At 49.1% G+C, this 17,830-nt stretch overlaps 1 protein-coding gene across 1 annotated transcript in view; it reads right to left on the bottom strand.

The window, feature by feature from the left end:
• MME (membrane metalloendopeptidase) overlaps positions 1-2,016 on the bottom strand; it is a 124,034-nt gene extending 122,018 nt beyond the window's left edge. The window contains exon 1 of the mRNA XM_033957987.1: positions 1,502-2,016. The gene's annotated coding sequence lies outside the window, so the exon portion shown is untranslated. The remainder of the gene's footprint in view (positions 1-1,501) is intronic.
• Between the last annotated feature and the right edge of the window lie 15,814 nt (positions 2,017-17,830).

Raw genomic sequence — 17,830 nt, 5'->3', positions numbered from 1 at the left:
CAGTGGTTCCCAAACCTGTCCTGGGGGATCCCCAGCCAGTCAGGTTTTCAAGATATCCCTAATGAATATGCATGAGAGAGATTTGCATATAATGGAAGTGACAGGTATGCAAATCTCTCTCATGCATATTCATTAGGGACATCTTGAAAACCTGACTGGCTGGGGGTCCCCCAGGACAGGTTTAGGAACCACTGGTGTGCGGCATTATAGTGCGCGCTATTCCATGCGTTAATGCAGCTTAGTAAAAGGAGCCCTTAGACCAGGGGTAGGGAACTCCGGTCCTCGAGAGCCGTATTCCAGTCGGGTTCTCTGGATTTCTCCCAATGAATATGCATTGAAAGCAGTGCATGCAAATAGATCTCATGCATATTCATTGGGGAAATCCAGAAAACCCGACTGGAATACGGCTCTCGAGGACCGGAGTTCCCTACCCCTAGCCTTAGACCAGTGGTTCCCAACCCTGTCCTGGAGGAACACCAGGCCAATTGGGTTTTCAGGCTAGCCCTAATGAATATGCATGAAGCAAATTTGCATACCTATCACTTCCATCATTTGCAAATCTCTCTCATGCATATTCATTAGGGCTAGCCTGAAAACCCAATTGGCCTGGTGTTCCTCCAGGACAGGGTTGGGAACCACTGGTATAATTAACAAAATTAAAGAAGAAAAACTATGAAAATGATATGCAAAGCATGTTAAACTGAATTTACACTATTAAGTAAAGCTTTTTTTCTAGCTCCTTAATATAACTCAGTCAATATACGAGGGTGGTTTGAAAAGTTTAGGGCGGTTTAACGCGCGTAATAGAGTGCGTTAAACCGCCGGCCGAGCTAGCCGCTAATGCCTGTCTTGAGCAGGCGGTAGTTTTTTGGCCAGCGCGTGATTAAAATTCACGCACGCTAACCCCGCTAGCGCGGCTTGATAAAAGGAGCCCTTAGTAAAAAAAAAAAAAAAAACAACCACCCCAAGTTAAACAACCAGTTTATTTCGTAAACTAATTTTCCTACCATAGGGAATAAACTGAAAACTGCTGGACTTCAAGTGTAAATACCCTGGATGGAGATTCCATTGTTTAATCTGCTTTTATTTCATTACCAAATTTTTCACAAATCACTCTCGTATATGTGGCTCAAAAGCATTCCATTCGCATTTCGAAATAATAATAAAGTTTCAGGAAATATCTTAGTAAGCAGCCTTGTGCCACACAATGAAACTGTTTAACGCCACTGGAGTCTTTGCATTCAGCACGTTGCGGTAACATCTTTCCTAGTCAAAAACTTTGCAAAGGATATCGAGTTTCAGCTGAGCCGCAAATGCACCACCAAACCGCGATAAGCGAGAAACTGCGCTAACCAGACATCGCTCCTCCCCCCTGATGAGATTTCAGCTGTGTTCAACTAGTATAAAGAAATCAAGCTGTGGTCGGAAGTTTTTAAGAAAGGCTCCCAAGTTTCATCCAGAACAGTTTAGAGCAAACAATACCGAAATATTTCACACTTACCAGGTTTATTTCGGAGATCTTTGATGATGGAAAAAAAGGCATTTCCCACCACTCAGAAAGCCAAAAATCCCATCGTCGAAGAAATGGGTAACATAATTTATAGGGAGAGCTAGGAAGTGTCACTCCTGGGCTGATAACAAAGCAGCTTCTCCTCCAGCTACTGGTAAGGGCATGGCCAGCACATGCCAAGCACCTCCCAGGCAAGTCCTGGAAGAATTAACCCCGGCCACTCGCAACCCAATCGGACTAATTCTCACACGACGGAATTTTGCATGTTTTAGGGAGGGGGAAGAGAAGAGCTCCCTGCTGACCCGAAAGGGCTTCTTTTTGCACTTCCCAGAAAGCGATCTGTGACAATTGGCGGAGAGCCTTCCCTGAATTGCTGCGCTAATTAAGACGTGTGGTGTCAAAGAAATAACGCGGTATCTTTTGACACGGAAACAAACGCGATCATATTATTAGCTATGCAACTTTCTTGAACTCCAGACTCAGAACGTGTGCTCGCTGACAGCCGGAGTGAAGTGCGAGGACAGGCTGTTTCCCAGCAGGCATCCCTTACTCGACGGGTGTGTCTGCTGGCTGTGCGAGAGAAAATCTTGGGTTCCCATTGCACCCTCCCGGCTCACGCCTGTGGAATGAATGCAGCCTAAGCACACAACTTTCTATAAGATCCTAACTCCCCCCTCCCCCCCTTTGTATATGCAATGCGTTTTTTTTCCCCCCACAAGTGAAAGAAATAGGGAGGAACTTTTTGCACCAAGAGATAAACGTCCTTCGGACCTGTATTATTTTCAAGATCTCCTTAAGAGCTAAAGGCATGAGATTGTGTTGTTAAACTGCAGAGGTATGAAGTCCAAGAGAAAATGCCCTCCCTTAGATATATATACTGTATATATCTATATATCTATGTATGTATACACACAGTATATACAGTGTATATATATGTACAGTATATATGTATATATACAGTATATACATATATACTGTATATATGTATATGTATATACATATATATACTGTATATATATGTATATACTATGACTATTGACAGAGGCTGCACCATGCAACCACAAATTAACAAAACAATACAGAAATCTTTTGCAGTTATGAGAAACCTTAGACAAGTCCGAAAATTCTTCGAAAAAAACACAATTTCAGCTCCTAGTACAATCTCTAATCCTAAGTATCCTAGACTATTGCAACATCCTCTACCTCCCCTGCCCTGCAATAATGATTAAACAACTACAGACAATTCAGAATACAGCTCTGAGACTCGTCTATTCATTGAAAAAACATGATCACATTATTGAGGCATTCATCAGTTCTCATTGGCTTCCAATCCAGGAAAGAATACAATTTAAATTCTACTGTATTCTATTTAAAACTATAAATGGAGACAGCCCAACCTACCTAAACGACCGCCTCATCCAAACCACCTCTAGCAGGCATAGAAAAACACCCCCCCCCCATTCACTTACCCCCCAATCAAAGAAGTAAAACGGAAAAAACTATACAACAGACTACTGGCCACTCATCCAACCACCCCAAGTTAAACAACCAGTTTTTTTCGTAAACTAATTTTCCTACCATAGGGAATAAACTGAAAACTGCTGGACTTCAAGTGTAAATACCCTGGATGGAGATTCCATTGTTTAATCTGCTTTTATTTCATTACCAAATTTTTCACAGTATATATATACACAGTACATACAGTATATATATATATATATATATATAAATATATATAGGTATATATAAATAAATATATATATATATACAGTATATATATGTGTGTGTATATATATAGTATATATAGTATATACAGTATATATATATATATATATATATATATATAGTATATACAGTATATATATCTAAGGGCAGGCATTTTCTCTTGGACTCCATACCTCTGGCACACTTGCGAAGCTTGATCGCTGGAGCAAGCAGACATGTCAAATTGTAACCCGTTTTGAGCTCTTTGGGGAAGACGGGATATAAGACCAGCTAAATAAATAAGCATGTTAAAACTTGTCAGCAAAGTGCAGTGAATTTTCTGCAATAAAGTGGTGACTTGGCGTTTGTCCGAGCTGCAGTTTTTCACGCGAAGGTTACCGTGACATGCTCAAACTGATCAGGGTGAACTGACCGCTCGACATGCGTTCACAGAGCGCCCAAGCTTGCCCTCAGACTCCACTGCCCCATTGCTTTCCTGCAAGTCAAAGGTGCACCTCTCAAGATCAAAAAGGAGCTGGTTGGTCCTTTACCTCTCACCCCAATTCACCTACAGTTCTCAGGGGGGGGGGGGGGGATTTTGTATCAAACTAATAGGGAAGCTAAGACAACGAGCTTCTCTAGAAAACCAGTTTTTCAAGGTCTCTCTTTGTCTTCCTTATCAGCTTGCATTTCACTTGACATTCCTTATGCTGTCCTCTTATTTTCAGTTGGATCCTTCCATAACAGCGGTACCTGGAGTGTCCCGCTTCCTGTTACTTGACCCCCCTCCCCCGTCCCAGTATAACTCTGACTAATCCCAATAAGACAAAACACACCTTAGTTGGTAACTACCTGGCCGCAGCCCAGTTTATTGCATAATAACATATTCAAGAATTCAACACAATTAAATATACATAATTTAACAGTCAAACCAAAACATTAACAAAAAACCCCATAACAATGGTATCACCATTGTTACCTGATCCCGAGCTACCTTCCGAAGTAATTGGCCCCCGACCCCGCCATCCAAGCTAGGGTCTGAGGGGTGGCATGTCCCACACATGCCCCATTATCCAGGGTCAACCGACCCACCAGGCACGGCTCCCAGCCGGCCCACCGCTCATCCCTTGATGAGCCCCAGTAGCCAGTAGCTCGGGATACCGCCGATACCGTCTATACCCCAAAGCCTAATGGGCGGGCGGGTGGGAACACTGTCTCGGAGGACCCTACCGTTTTAGTCCTCCGAGCATGCTCCCCTTATAACCCCTCCCACCCACAATCCCCCTCGGCTGCGACGCCCGCGGAGAGGAAGGGGAAGAGATCCTGTGACCTCGGACCGCCCCCCCTTCCGCCCCCCCCTCCCCGCTCTCTCATTTTCTATCCCTCTCCCTCGCATCTATCTAGCCCGACGGGCGACTCAGCGGGCCACCCAGCCCCGCGTTAGGGTCGCCCGTCGAGACTAGCTCTCGGGCTTGCTTATAACAGCGGTACCTGGAGTGGCCCGCTTCCTGTTACTTGACCCCCCTCCCCCGTCCCAGTATAACTCTGACTAATCCCAATAAGACAAAACACACCTTAGTTGGTAACTACCTGGCCGCAGCCCAGTTTATTGCATAATAACATATTCAAGAATTCAACACAATTAAATATACATAATTTAACAGTCAAACCAAAACATTAACAAAAAACCCCATAACAATGGTATCACCATTGTTACCTGATCCCAAGCTACCTTCCGAAGTAATTGGCCCCCGACCCCGCCATCCAAGCTAGGGTCTGAGGGGTGGCATGTCCCACACATGCCCCATTATCCAGGGTCAACTGACCCACCAGGCACGGCTCCCAGCCGGCCCACCGCTCATCCCTTGATGAGCCCCAGTAGCCAGTAGCTCGGGATACCGCCACAGGCCTGTACCCAGTTACAGGCCCCACCCCACCAGGAGCTGAGCTGCGGCTAGGAGTCCAACACTCGCTCACAACAGGTGGCGAGGTCATCCAATAACAAATCCCAGCCTACATCGGACAGATGGATCCGATCCCTATAAAACAACCCCCCACAAGACATATCCACCCACTCGTGCCTAACCTGAATACCTCCCCGAGACTCCACCCATCGACCGACCTGCCTATTAACCTTAATAAGCCCTCTGGTCCATCGCCGAGACGCCAGTCGGCTGGGTCGAGGAATTATATCGGACCAGACCAGCCGCGTTCCGGGGAACCAGCCCTGCACCACTCCCAAATCTCCAATTACCAAGTCAATGAGATGCTTGCCACTAAGTGCATCAACATCATTGCCCCCCAGGTGTAGAATTAATAGATCTGGACGCCGAGGACGCCGCCGAAGATCGTTCAGCAGAAGGAGCAACTGGTGCCAGCGCATGCCTCTCTGTCCCCACCAGGAGACAAAGACACCGCGATGTCCGAGGCCCAAGTGTCGACCGCCTGGCCGGACCACAGCACGCTCCCCAGCCCAGTGGATGAAGGAATGCCCGAAGATCCAAACCGATAATACCCGCTGCACCGTACCTGCAAGGCAAACCCAGCAAGTAAGACATCAACTACTAATATCCAAGGTTAGTAAACTGGGAGTCATGTAGGTGCACCCTCACCATTACCCTTCAGCCCCCGACCAATACCACTAGCAACCCGCTATTCAACACCCCTTAACCGCGAACCTCGGCGAATCGATCCCGACGGGCGAATATAGCCACGATACGCATCAGACGACCACCTGCCCAGCCGACGAATGGCCGCGTCCGGAACTCCCGCCGCGAACGCACTGGTAGCCGCCCCAATACGAAAAGAGTGAGTGCCGTAACTGGCCGGGTCCTCACCACAGACACCCAAAGCCAAACGCAACACTGCCAGGAACTGATACCGTGAGAGAAGCGTACCATCTTCGTGCACCAACAGCGCCAAGGCCGAGGAAGGACGGATCGCCATATAGGCAGCTAGCGATCGGACGGGGCATGACATACAACCCTCCACCTGATGCAGGATCAACGAACGCCCCCTGCCCAGCTGATCCGCCTTTGAACGAGCAATGAACACTCGTAGCGTGGGGCCGGAGATACACACCTGACTGCTCAGTAGGCCACGCAGTCCCTGCACATCCGACGGGTGTACCAGCAGCTCACCCACCCGCAGCGCTCCAAAAAAGGCTATGGAGAATGCTGCCCGAAACAAGCAGGCCTCAAAACCCGATCTCGTCACTTGGTGCAGCACATTGACGAGATCCACCAGCAGCTCATGGGTAATAGGCAGTCGAGAGTCAGGCACTCGCGGAGCCATTCTACCCCATGCCGCCAACATTCGACGAGGCAGGAAACTTGTCGAAGGGCAAGACCACCCAAAGGCCCTGCAGAAGAATGCAAAGCTCGCAAGATGACCTGTCGCCGCGCTTCGAGAGCAGCCCTGCAACTGCGACGAGGCCAAGAAATCAGCCAGCTGCCTCTCAGACAAAGGTCCTGGGGACCATCCCCGAGACCGAAGAAAACCAGATACCGTTATAAAGCCCCTGTTGTACCGGGCCCACGTAGACTGAGCTACCGAAAGCCTCAAGAGGTGCCAGATCCGATCCCCACCAGGCTCCACAAATGCGCTGGCATCTGCAATCCTTCCGTCTGCGCTTCCGGCGCCAGCTGACGAAACTGCAAAAAGCGAAAACGAGAAAGAGCGTCAGCAAGTCTGTTTTGCACTCCAGGAACGTGCCGCGCCCGAATGAACAGGTTAAGTCGCAAACAGCGCATGATGAGCTCGCGCATTAACGCAGTTACCTGTAAGCATTTTGCCGACTGCCTGTTTACTACCTCCACGACCCCCATATTGTCGCACCAAAACACTACTCGCCTGTTCTTCAACCTGTCCGGCCATAACTCACAAGCCACCAGTAGCGGAAAAAGCTCCAGCAGAGTGACATTACGGGTAATACCCGCCTGCCGCCAAGCCTCCGGCCAAGCCGCCGCGCACCAATCTCCTTGGAAGTAAAGACCGAAACCGACACCCCCGCCGCATCCGATTGCAATTCGAGATCCAAGTTAGTAACCTCTGTCTGTTGAATAGGGAGCGAACCATTGAAGCGCTCGAGAAACAGAGACCACATCCGCAAATCGGCCCGTATACCGGCCGAAATCCGCACGAAGTGTCTGCGATCCCGAACACCAGTTGTTGACGCCGCCAGGTGACGGGAAAAGGGGCGACCCATAGGTAACACCCGACAAGCGAAATTCAGGGACCCCAAAAGAGACTGTACCAACCGCAGAGTAGGCTTAAGAGCCCCCCTCACCAGCGATATCAAATCCAACAACTGCCGCACCTTGCATTGCGGTAGCCGCGTAACCATCGCTGCGGTGTCGATCTCTATCCCCAGAAAGGTGAGACACGTGGAAGGACCCTCCGACTTATCAATCGACAACGGGACACCAAATTCTGCAGTCATGGTCTCAAACGTAGTCTTCAATAGTAAGCAATCTTCGGAAGCCGCTCCCCCTACAAAAAGGAAATCATCCAAATAGTGCACTACTGAGTCCCTCCCTGCCCGCCGGACCGTGACCCAGTGCAAAAAGGAACTAAACAATTCGAAAAAGGCACATGAAATGGAGCACCCCATCGGCAGGCATCTATCAAAATAAAAGGCGCCCTCAAACTTAAAACCTAACAGGGGATACGATGACGGATGGACCGGCAATAACCGAAAAGCCGATTCAATGTCCATCTTTGCCAACAAAGCCAAAGGGCCCACCCGCCGGATGAGTCCAAGGGCACTGTCAAAGGACGCGTAACGTACGGAACAGAGATCACGCGGTATGCCGTCGTTCACCGAACGTCCCACCGGTCTGGACAAGTTGTGAATTAAACGATATTTTCCTTGCTCCTTTTTCGGTATGATCGCCAGGGGGGACAGCACCATAATCGGGAATGGACGGTGGCGAAAGGGCCCCGCCACCCGTCCCCGCTCGAGCTCCTCCGACAGCTTCCGGCGAACCTCAACCCGAAGATGCGACACAGAGGAGGCGTTGGAAGCCTGAACATTAGCTAAAGGCAAAACACACGGTATCACAAATCCCTCGCTAAACCCCCCCAATAGAACATCTGCCGCCCTCGAATCTCGATACTGAGCTAGCCACGGACGCATGGCACCCACCCTAACCGGAGAGGGCAATCCCCGTAGCCCCGGCTCACTTGCCCTGGGGAGGAGGCAAGCCGACTCCTTTCTTAGGGCACTTGGTAGCCGGATGTCCCTGACCGCACAGGGAACAAGCGTGTCGGAAACGGCAGTCGGTAAATGAGCAGGTTGATTTATTAAACTGCCAACAGAGGCCCGGCCCTCCCCCGGCACCCGCACTTCCGGGTGGACGAAAGGAACGTCCCGCGCCCGTCGTTTGTGAGACCTGTTTTCCCAACGTTCCAGGACACGAACCTCCTGGCTTCGCCATATGGGTGAGCCAGAGATTAATGTCTTGCGTACCCCAGGACATGTGCCGATTCTCCTCCATCTTATCACGAAACGCTTCGTCGTAATTCAGCCACGCCCAGCCTCCGAAGCGCTGGTAGGCATCTAATACGGAGTCTGCGTACGCCAATAGGAGGCCATAATCCTGCGGTCTCTCCCTCCCCCATACACTAGCCAGCCGCAAAAACGCGTGCGTCCAATTGATAATATTACGCGACACTCCTCCCACCTTGGGTTTTTCACCCTCCTTTTTTCCCTTCTTCTTTCTACTGCGCACCTGACCCTCCATAAGCGTGAAGACGTCTATACAGGTATGCCTCCTAATTTTACGTCGCAAGGACCGCGGAACCTTCTCCCACAATTCCGATAATGCCACCAGGGCCGGAGCTCCCCGATCGCCCCCCTCCTGCAACGTACCCCCACTCGCTACCCGCCGCTGGGACCCCGAAGAGGAAGACGAAGAGGAAGAAGATGTTAATGTAGAGGAAGAGGAAGAAGAAGAATCCCTCTCCCTACGACGCTTCCTGCCCTTACCCCTCTTCCTCCCCTGCTTATCCCGGTTATCTACCCCAGCCACGAGGGCCTTGTTACCCGTAGTCCGGTCAGCTCCAGGTCCGCATCCGCCGTCAGCCGTTTCCGAAGTGGTGCCGTCCGCAGCTACCACCGTAGCAGGATGCTGCATAATCCGAGCAGTATCTTCAATGCTCGTCCACATGGCTCTAGCAGATCTCTCCCGAACCGGTCCAGCAGTAGATGCCCCGGCCATGACCATGCGTCCAGCGGCGACCTCCTGTGGGGAGAAATCCGGACAGGGGCCAGTGACCTGAACAGCAGGAGGGTAAGTTAGCCCCGCAGACCCTGCAGCCCCACCAGGGATCTCACCCCCTCTAAAACCTCCCGCCCAACCTGGACCCCAATGCGACGGAGGGCCCCCTGCCGGAAACGCAGAGGGTACCGAAGCCCACGGGCCCATCGCCCATGGCGAGCCCCACATACCCCATGGAGCCCAACCACCCGCCATGCCCACCTGTGAACCACTAGCGGCACCCGAAGTCGCCGGGAAAACGGGAGCCCCAGGAAGTCCGCTGGCATTGCTCACGCCCCCAATTAACGGCGTAGCCCCCAAACCAGGTCGATCGTCCATCGACGCATCAAACACCTCCCCCTCCCCCTGAGGCACCACCTGGGGCCCGGAATCCGCAGCAGGCACGGTCGCTACCGCCCCTCTCCCTGCCGAGGGCCTGCCACGTGTGCGTGGTCCCGGACGTCGGCCCCTACCCCTGCGGGTCGAACTCGCACGTTCCTGAGCTACAGGTACAGCCCCTACTATCTCCAGCGCGATTGCCGTTCGTGCTGCCGAACGGGACCGCCTGGGAGGCAAAGCCCTACCCCCGCTCGCCGTCACACTTACCGGGGCTAGGTTTCCCTCGTCAAAAGAGTCCCCCGCCAACAGGGACAGCTCAGCAAGGTCCCCAGCCGAATCCGCAGACGTGTGCTCCATTGCGCCAACAGGACACGGAAGAGCCAGCAACCGACCCGTAAAATTTTGCAAATCGGCAGGCTGCTTGCCGCAGGACGGACCCGACATGAGGTGGGAACACACTGTCTCAGAGGACCCTACCGTTTTAGTCCTCCGAGCATGCTCCCCTTATAACCCCTCCCACCCACAATCCCCCTCGGCTGCGACGCCCGCGGAGAGGAAGGGGAAGAGATCCTGTGACCTCGGACCGCCCCCCCCTTCCGCCCCCCCCCTCTCCCCGCTCTCTCATTTTCTATCCCTCTCCCTCGCATCTATCTAGCCCGACGGACGACTCAGCGGGCCACCCAGCCCCGCGTTAGGGTCGCCCGTCGAGACTAGCTCTCGGGCTTGCTTATTTTCTGAAGGATTTTCTTGTAGCTCTGCTCTAATAGCTTCCTTCAACTCATTTTGTTAACCATGCTGGTTGCCATTGGGAAGGGGTAAAACGTGGACTAGAGAATGACACGGTGACAAAATTCATCACCGTTCCCATCCCCGTGGATAACCGTGGGAAACCATCTTAATGTCATTCTTTAAGGAGAGAGGGAACAATCAGAATATAATTGGGCACAACCACTGACCCGCAAGCTTTGCTTTGAACAATGCTGGTGTAGAAGGACTGAGGTTGAAACAAACACTACAGAATGACAGTCTCTGGTATCCAGAGCAGATATTGTGATGTCATAATGCCTCATTCCACCAGTGCCTAAGAGCCAATCACATCAGTGATGTCACAATGGCTTCATTATCCTTGGCTTACATAAGAATCAGAGTATGAATGGCCACAACCACTGACCCGCAAGCTTTGCTTTGAAGAATGGACCGAGGTTGAAACAGACACCAGAAAATGACATGGGTTATTTCCCGCGGTTATCCGCGGGGACGGGAACGGTGATGAATTTTGTCACCATGTCATTCTCTAATGTGGACCTCACGGACCTCGCGGATCTAAAACCGCACGTCCTTAAAAATCTGAGGTCCGTGCCACTTGTAGTTAGTTTCTGGCTCTGACAGACCTCGGTGACAATTTAGCACTGACGGATCCGTCTCAGCAAAGGGAGGGAAAAGTATTAGGATCCGTCAGCGCTAAAATGTCATCGAGGTCTGTCAGAGCCAGAAACTAGTGCTGGAGCGGCTCTAAAACGAATCCTTTAAACCAGTTTCCTGCAGCCCCAGTAAATTAAAAAATCTGAGGTCCGCGGCTCTAACAGACCTCTATGTGTACATTTTTATTCTGATCTTTGTAGGGGTGTGAGGGGGTCAGTGAACACTGGGGGAGTGTTTGTGGGTCTTAACTTTGTCTCTTCAGTGGTCATCTGGTCACTTTGGATACCTTTTTGGCACTTATACCTGTTTTTATATTATCTAACTCACAACGCGTTTAAGTTTCATCCAGAACATAAGAATAGCCTTACTGGGTCAGACCAATGGTCCATCAAGCCCAGTAGCCCGTTCTCACGGTGGCCAATCCAGGTCACTAGTACCTGGCCAAAACCCAAGGACTAGCAATATTCCATGTTACCGATATAGGGCAAGCAGTGTTCTCAATAACAGACTATGGAATTTTCCTCCAGGAACTTGTTCAAACCTTCCTTAAAACTAGTTACGCTATCTGCTCTTACCACATCCTCTGGCAACACGTTCCAGATCTTAACTATTCTCTGAGTGAAAAAAAATTTCCTCCTATTAGTTTTAAAAGTATTTCCCTGTAACTTCATCGAGTGTCCCTTAGTCTTTATAATTTTTGACGGAGTGAAAAATCAATCCACATCTACCCGTTCTACTCCACTCAGGATTCCATCATATCTCCCCTCAGCCATCTCTTTTCCAAGCTGAAGAGCCCTAACCATTTTAGTCTTTCCTCATACAAGAGGAGTTCCATCCCCTTTACCATCTTGGTCGCTCTTCTTTGAACCTTGCCACTATATCTTTCTTGACATAAGGAGACCAGAATTGAACGCAATACTCTAGATGAGGTCGCACCATAGAGTGGGCATTATAACATTCTTAGTCTTGTTAACCATCCCTTTTGTTAATAATTGCTAGCATCCTGTTTGCTTTTTTGGCTGCCGACGCACATTGGGCAGAAGGTTTCATCGTATTGTCTACGATGATATCCATATCCTTTTCTTGGGCGCAAATCTTCAAGGTGGACCCTAGCATCCGGTAACTGTGATTCAGGTTATTCTTCCCAATGTGCATCACTTTGCATTTGTCCACATTAAATTTCATCTGCCATTTGGATGCCCAGTCTTCCAATTTCCTAAGGTCCGCCTGCAATTTTTCACAATCCGCATGCGTTTTAACAACTTTGATCAGTTTAGTGTCATCTGCAAATTTAATCACCTGGTGGGCAATCACATTCGATTAAATCCTGCAAGGGAGAGGAGGTGCTAGAGAGCCCATTCATGATGTCAAGATGGAGGCACAGTTGCTCAGCTCCGTTCCCCGCGCTCAGATTCAACATATTTTTGGCATCTATTTCACTCTCAGACATCTCCTAATATTTACGGCACGATGCCTCAACAAAAGTCTGGTGAAACTGAGGCCGCTTTTGGGTTGAATATGAATACTAAATGTCCTAAACAGGACCCTCTGTCTCCACTGAAGGAGACTCGTCTCCCAACACCAGAGGACAGCATGGGAGAGATGGTGAACCAGCTTAAGCATATATCAACAGTGCTTTCCGAGAGCCAATCCGATATTAAAGACATTAAAACTGAAATCTCACATCTTACTACTAAAATCTTGACAATGGATAACAAATTGTTAACCTTGGGAAAAAAATAAACTTTTGGATGATGTAACATCTCAGCAGAAACAGGATGATAAAGCAATGGAACATCTTGCGGCAATTTGTGAGGATTATGGAAACTGTAGCCGGAGAAATAATCTCTGAATTTCTGGTCTCTATGAACATATGGAAGGTTACAATGTGATTTGAATCTTTGAACAACGGATACTGTCACATGCTAGGCCGCTGCCTAGGTCTGCAGGCAGTCCTAACAGTGATTCTTCCGGCCTGTTGTCATGGCTTCCCCAGGAAAGAGGAAGGCCCTTCAGCTAAGACAAGACTAGGCACTTGCCAAATTTGCCCAGGCCACACTGAATAGTGGAAATCACAAAAGAACGGGAGACCCAGACAAGGTAATGGAAACTTGGAATCCAAAAACTTAGGCTTTATTTTATGCTTCAGGTTATTTGGGCTGAGCCCAGCCAGCCTCAGTCATGAAGTTCATAAACCAAGATGAAACAAAACAAAATAGTTCAAACATTTGTCAGCAATGTCCAAAGTTCAGGTATTGTTAAAGACAGTCCTCTTCACCAGGGTTCAGGTAAGTAGCAAATAATATTCTCAGTCATAAATACTATGAAAAATAAATCCAAAAGGGAAACACAAAACATAGAAGGCCAGCACTATCCAATGATTGGTCAATGATTGGCTGAGGGGAAGACTTCAGAGGGTGGTGGTCAACAGCACCCTCTCTGAGACATCGGAGGTAACTAGCGGAGTGCCGCAGGGCTCGGTCCTGGGACCATCTCTTTTCAACATATTCATAAGAGACTTGACCCAAGGGCTTCAGGGTAAAGTAACACTGTTCGCCGACGACGCCAAACTGTGTAATATAGTAAGTGAAAACAATCTTAAGGATAGTATGACGCAGGATCTGATCACGTTGGAAAACTGGTCCTCGACATGGCAGCTGGGCTTCAACGCTAAGAAATGTAAGGTCATGCATCTCGGCTGCGGAAATCCATGCAAAACTTACACCTTGAATGGAGAAACACTAGCTAGGACTTCAGAAGAACGGGACTTGGGTGTGATCGTCAGTTCAGACATGAAGGCTGCCAAACAAGTGGAGCAGGCCTCATCCAAGGCAAGGCAAATGTTGGGATGTATCAATAGAGGCTTCATCAGCCGTCAACCTGAAGTCATAATGCCGCTCTACAGAACCATGGTGAGACCTCACCTGGAATACTGTGTGCAATTTTGGAGACCACACTACCAAAAAGACGTGCTTCGAGCTGAGTCAGTCCAACGAATGGCCACTAGAATGGTCTCCGGACTCAAGAGTCTCCCATACGAGGAAAGACTGGACAAACTGCATCTCTACACTCTTGAGGAGCGTAGAGAAAGGGGAGACATGATTGAGACGTTTAAGTACATCACAGGTCGTGTCGAGGCGGAAAGCGATATATTCTTCCCCAGGGGACCCTCAGTCACAAGGGGGCACCCGTTCAAACTCAGAGGAGGGAAATTTAATGGTGACACCAGGAAGTATTTCTTTACAGAAAGGGTAGTAGATCACTGGAACAAACTTCCGGTGCAAGTGGTCAAGGCCACCAGTGTACTCGACTTTAAAAATAAATGGGACATCCAGTGGGATCCCTACGGGGGTCGAGCTAAGGAACTGGGTCATTAGCACTCAGACTTGATGGGGTGGGACAGAAGAGTGGGCAGACTTGATGGGCTGTAGCCCTTTTCTGCCGTCATCTTTCTATGTTTCTAAATAGGAAAATAAAGCCAAACCTCCAGGCTTCGGTCACCGGTTTGGTATATTCTTTACAGTAGTTAGCTTTCCTGGTCACAGAGCCAAGTTAACTTTGCTTTGCAGCCTGAGCTAGGGAAAGCCAGAACCCAGTCTTGAGTTCTTGCCACTGTTTATTTTGGGCTAGATTCACTAACCTGCCTGATCCGGGCAGATCCGACAAATTCACAAAACTGCAACATGCATATAAGGGCGATCGGAGGAACGCCCCCATCTGCCGGCACGGATCGCTCTATAGTAGGGGTGTCCAACCTTTTGGCTTCCCTGGGCCACAATGGCCGAAAAAAATGTTTCTGGGGCTGCACAAACATGCAAACGCTGCAGCAAGACAGAGGAGGGAGCCGGCAACACAGTAAACACCCGGGGGCAGCAGAGGAAAATATTGTATCACCCTCGACCGGGGCCACACAAAATACTTCACGGGGCCACATACAGCCCTCGGGCCGCAGGTTGGACACCCCTGCTCTATAGTGATCCTCGCGCATGCACAGACCATCTTTAGATGCGCATGCACTGGATCTCCGGCCTGGCATTTTTAAAAAACTTTTTTTACAGCCCGTGGTTTTAACCCACTTTAAAGCCTGCGGGTTAAAACCATGGGCTTACACTGCGGGGAAGGGTGGGAGAGTCAGGGCAGGCAGGCGATGAGGGAAGCTCGGGGCAGGCAGGCAGATCGGAGCAGCTACAGTCGGGGCAGGCAGGCAGATCGGGGAAGCAGGAGATCGGGGCTGACAGGGCTGAGAGCAGGGCGGCAGAAGGCAGTCGGAAAGGCTTCAGCGAAGGTCCTCAGCAGTCGCTTTTTGGGTTGATCGGCCAGCACAGTCGAATCGGCAAATTTGTTTAGTGAATCGCGTCCCTGCCTACTTTGCATGCTGTTCCCCTCATTTGCATGTGTGAATCGGATCGCAAAACAGGTTAGTGAATACTGCAGGAGGGAAATCGGGTCGCAAAGGGCGCGCAAACCGATTGGTACACGATCGGTTTGCTTAGTGAATCTAGCCCTTTGCTGGCAAGTCTTCCCAGCATTTGCTCAATTGTTGAGAGGGCTTATCACTAACAGTTAAGCTTCTGAACAAACGTGACACAGTAGGGTGCTTAAGGCAAGAGGATTTTATTAGGGTAACCTCATGGGCTTAAATTCACAGCTTCTTAGCACACAAACAAAAGAAAAGTCACAGAGAGGCTTTTCTTTCTTTGTTTAATTAAGGTCACCTGACCTCTGCTTGTAGAGAGACAGCAAGCACAAAAAAAAACCCTCAGTTCTGATTTTCAAAAGATAGACTCTATCCTTTCCTTTAGCTTAGGAACTAACCTCCATCAACTCTAGAGGTAATTCACAAGGGTCCATAGCCTCTTCTACCAAGCTCTCAGCAGCTAGTCAAGTCCTCAGCCATTTCCAAGTCCTCACTGCTGTGAGGTTGAAGGGAAAGACTCCTCCCCTCACCTTCCTGGTTGCATTCCTGCTGGTGCTTCTGCCTGTGATTCTGGGCTCTTCCTCTCTCCTAGGAGGATGGTTTGGCTGAAATTCCCTAGGAAGTGGAACCTGGTTTCTCCTAGGTTGCTGATACTGGGAATACCTTAAAGGGCCAGGTTTCCACTTCTCAGTAAAAGTCCTAACAGGCTTTCTGGCATATTTAAACTGATATGGCACTTTCTGCAGAATATCGTCATGCTCATAACTTTCCTGCTCTACCTCACTATCTGAGGGGTAGTCAGTCATTTCTACATAATTACTCCTAACTTGGTCAGCTCTCCTGAGAAGGGACCGTGTTCTGCTTTTATTAATCCCAGGGACAAAGCTGGCAATGGGTTTGTCACAATAGTCAAAGTGCTTCATCTTACCTTTGATTGACCCTTCGAAATCGAAAGAGCACATCGGGTTCCTGCCCGTCAGCCGCAAGGAAATCAGAAGCCAAGACTAGCGGTGCTTAAGATTTTGCAATATCCTCAAGTGGAACAAATCCTGGCTAAAATGAAAGAGCTCCAAACCTTGCATTATAGCCGATTTTGCCAAGGAAATAACTAAAAAACGATGACAATTTTTTGGGGCACTGAGAGACCGCGTCTTAAAGCTCTGGAGGCGTGTTATGGAGTTTTGGCGCCAGCTTGCATGAAAATAACTTTCCAAAATAAAACAACTATGTTCCAGGATCCAAGAGCTCTGCAGCACTTCATCGAAGAGCAAGAAGCTATAATTCAAATGGATACCAGTGCGGTACGAGCCTGAACAGTTTGTGCTGTATGGTCCTCGTACTACAGTGATCTGCTTGATTTATTTCACTGAGGCTGCACTATTTACTATTGGGCCACCATCTTTAAGTCTGGCGGGAAAGTTGCTTCAGTTTTTGCATACTGTCATCTTATTTTTTCAGACATATACCGCAGTATGGTTTACACTTTTGTTTTGTTATTTGATTCTCCTTCTGCCATGTTTGTGGGGAGTTGTCAGTATTGATGTTACTTTCTGAGCGGGGGTGGGGTGGGGTTTATGTAGCTTTTCTCCTCGGGGCTTTTTGTACCTCCCAGGAGGATGATGATTGATGTGTTTTTCTGCCAGTGGCGGGTGGGAGTGGGGTGGATGGTTGGTTGGGGGAGGGGGTTATGTTTGGGGGTATAAGTGGATACATTACATTACATTAATGATTTCTATTCCGCCAATACCTTGCGATTCAAGGCGGATTACAAAAGAAGTTATCTGGCCATTTCCAGAGGAATTGAAGAGAAGAGCGAGTTGCTTCAGAGAATTGGGAAGAGTCTTGCGGTGTTAGTTTGTCTTCAAGGATTTCTTGAATAGCATGGTTTTATTTCTTTTCTGAACGATTTGTAGTCTGGGGTCGTTATCAGTAAATTGGAGAGTTGGTAGTCCAGTTTTGCTGCTTGTGTGGCTAGAAGGCCATCGTACAGTTTTATTCGTTTGACGTCTCTGATTGGGGGATGCATGAATGGTTTGTGGGTTCTCCTATGTCTGGTTGAGGTAGTTTGGATTGTTTAGGTAGGCTGGGCTGTCTCCTTTAATGGTTTTATTTAGTAAGCAGTAGAATTTGAATTGTACTCTTGCTTGTATTGGGAGCCAGTGTGAGTCGAGGTATGCC

The sequence above is a fragment of the Geotrypetes seraphini genome, chromosome 9, assembly GCF_902459505.1.
Source record: "Geotrypetes seraphini chromosome 9, aGeoSer1.1, whole genome shotgun sequence".
Lineage (NCBI taxonomy): Eukaryota > Metazoa > Chordata > Amphibia > Gymnophiona > Dermophiidae > Geotrypetes > Geotrypetes seraphini.
This window is presented reverse-complemented; position numbering and strand designations above follow the sequence as displayed.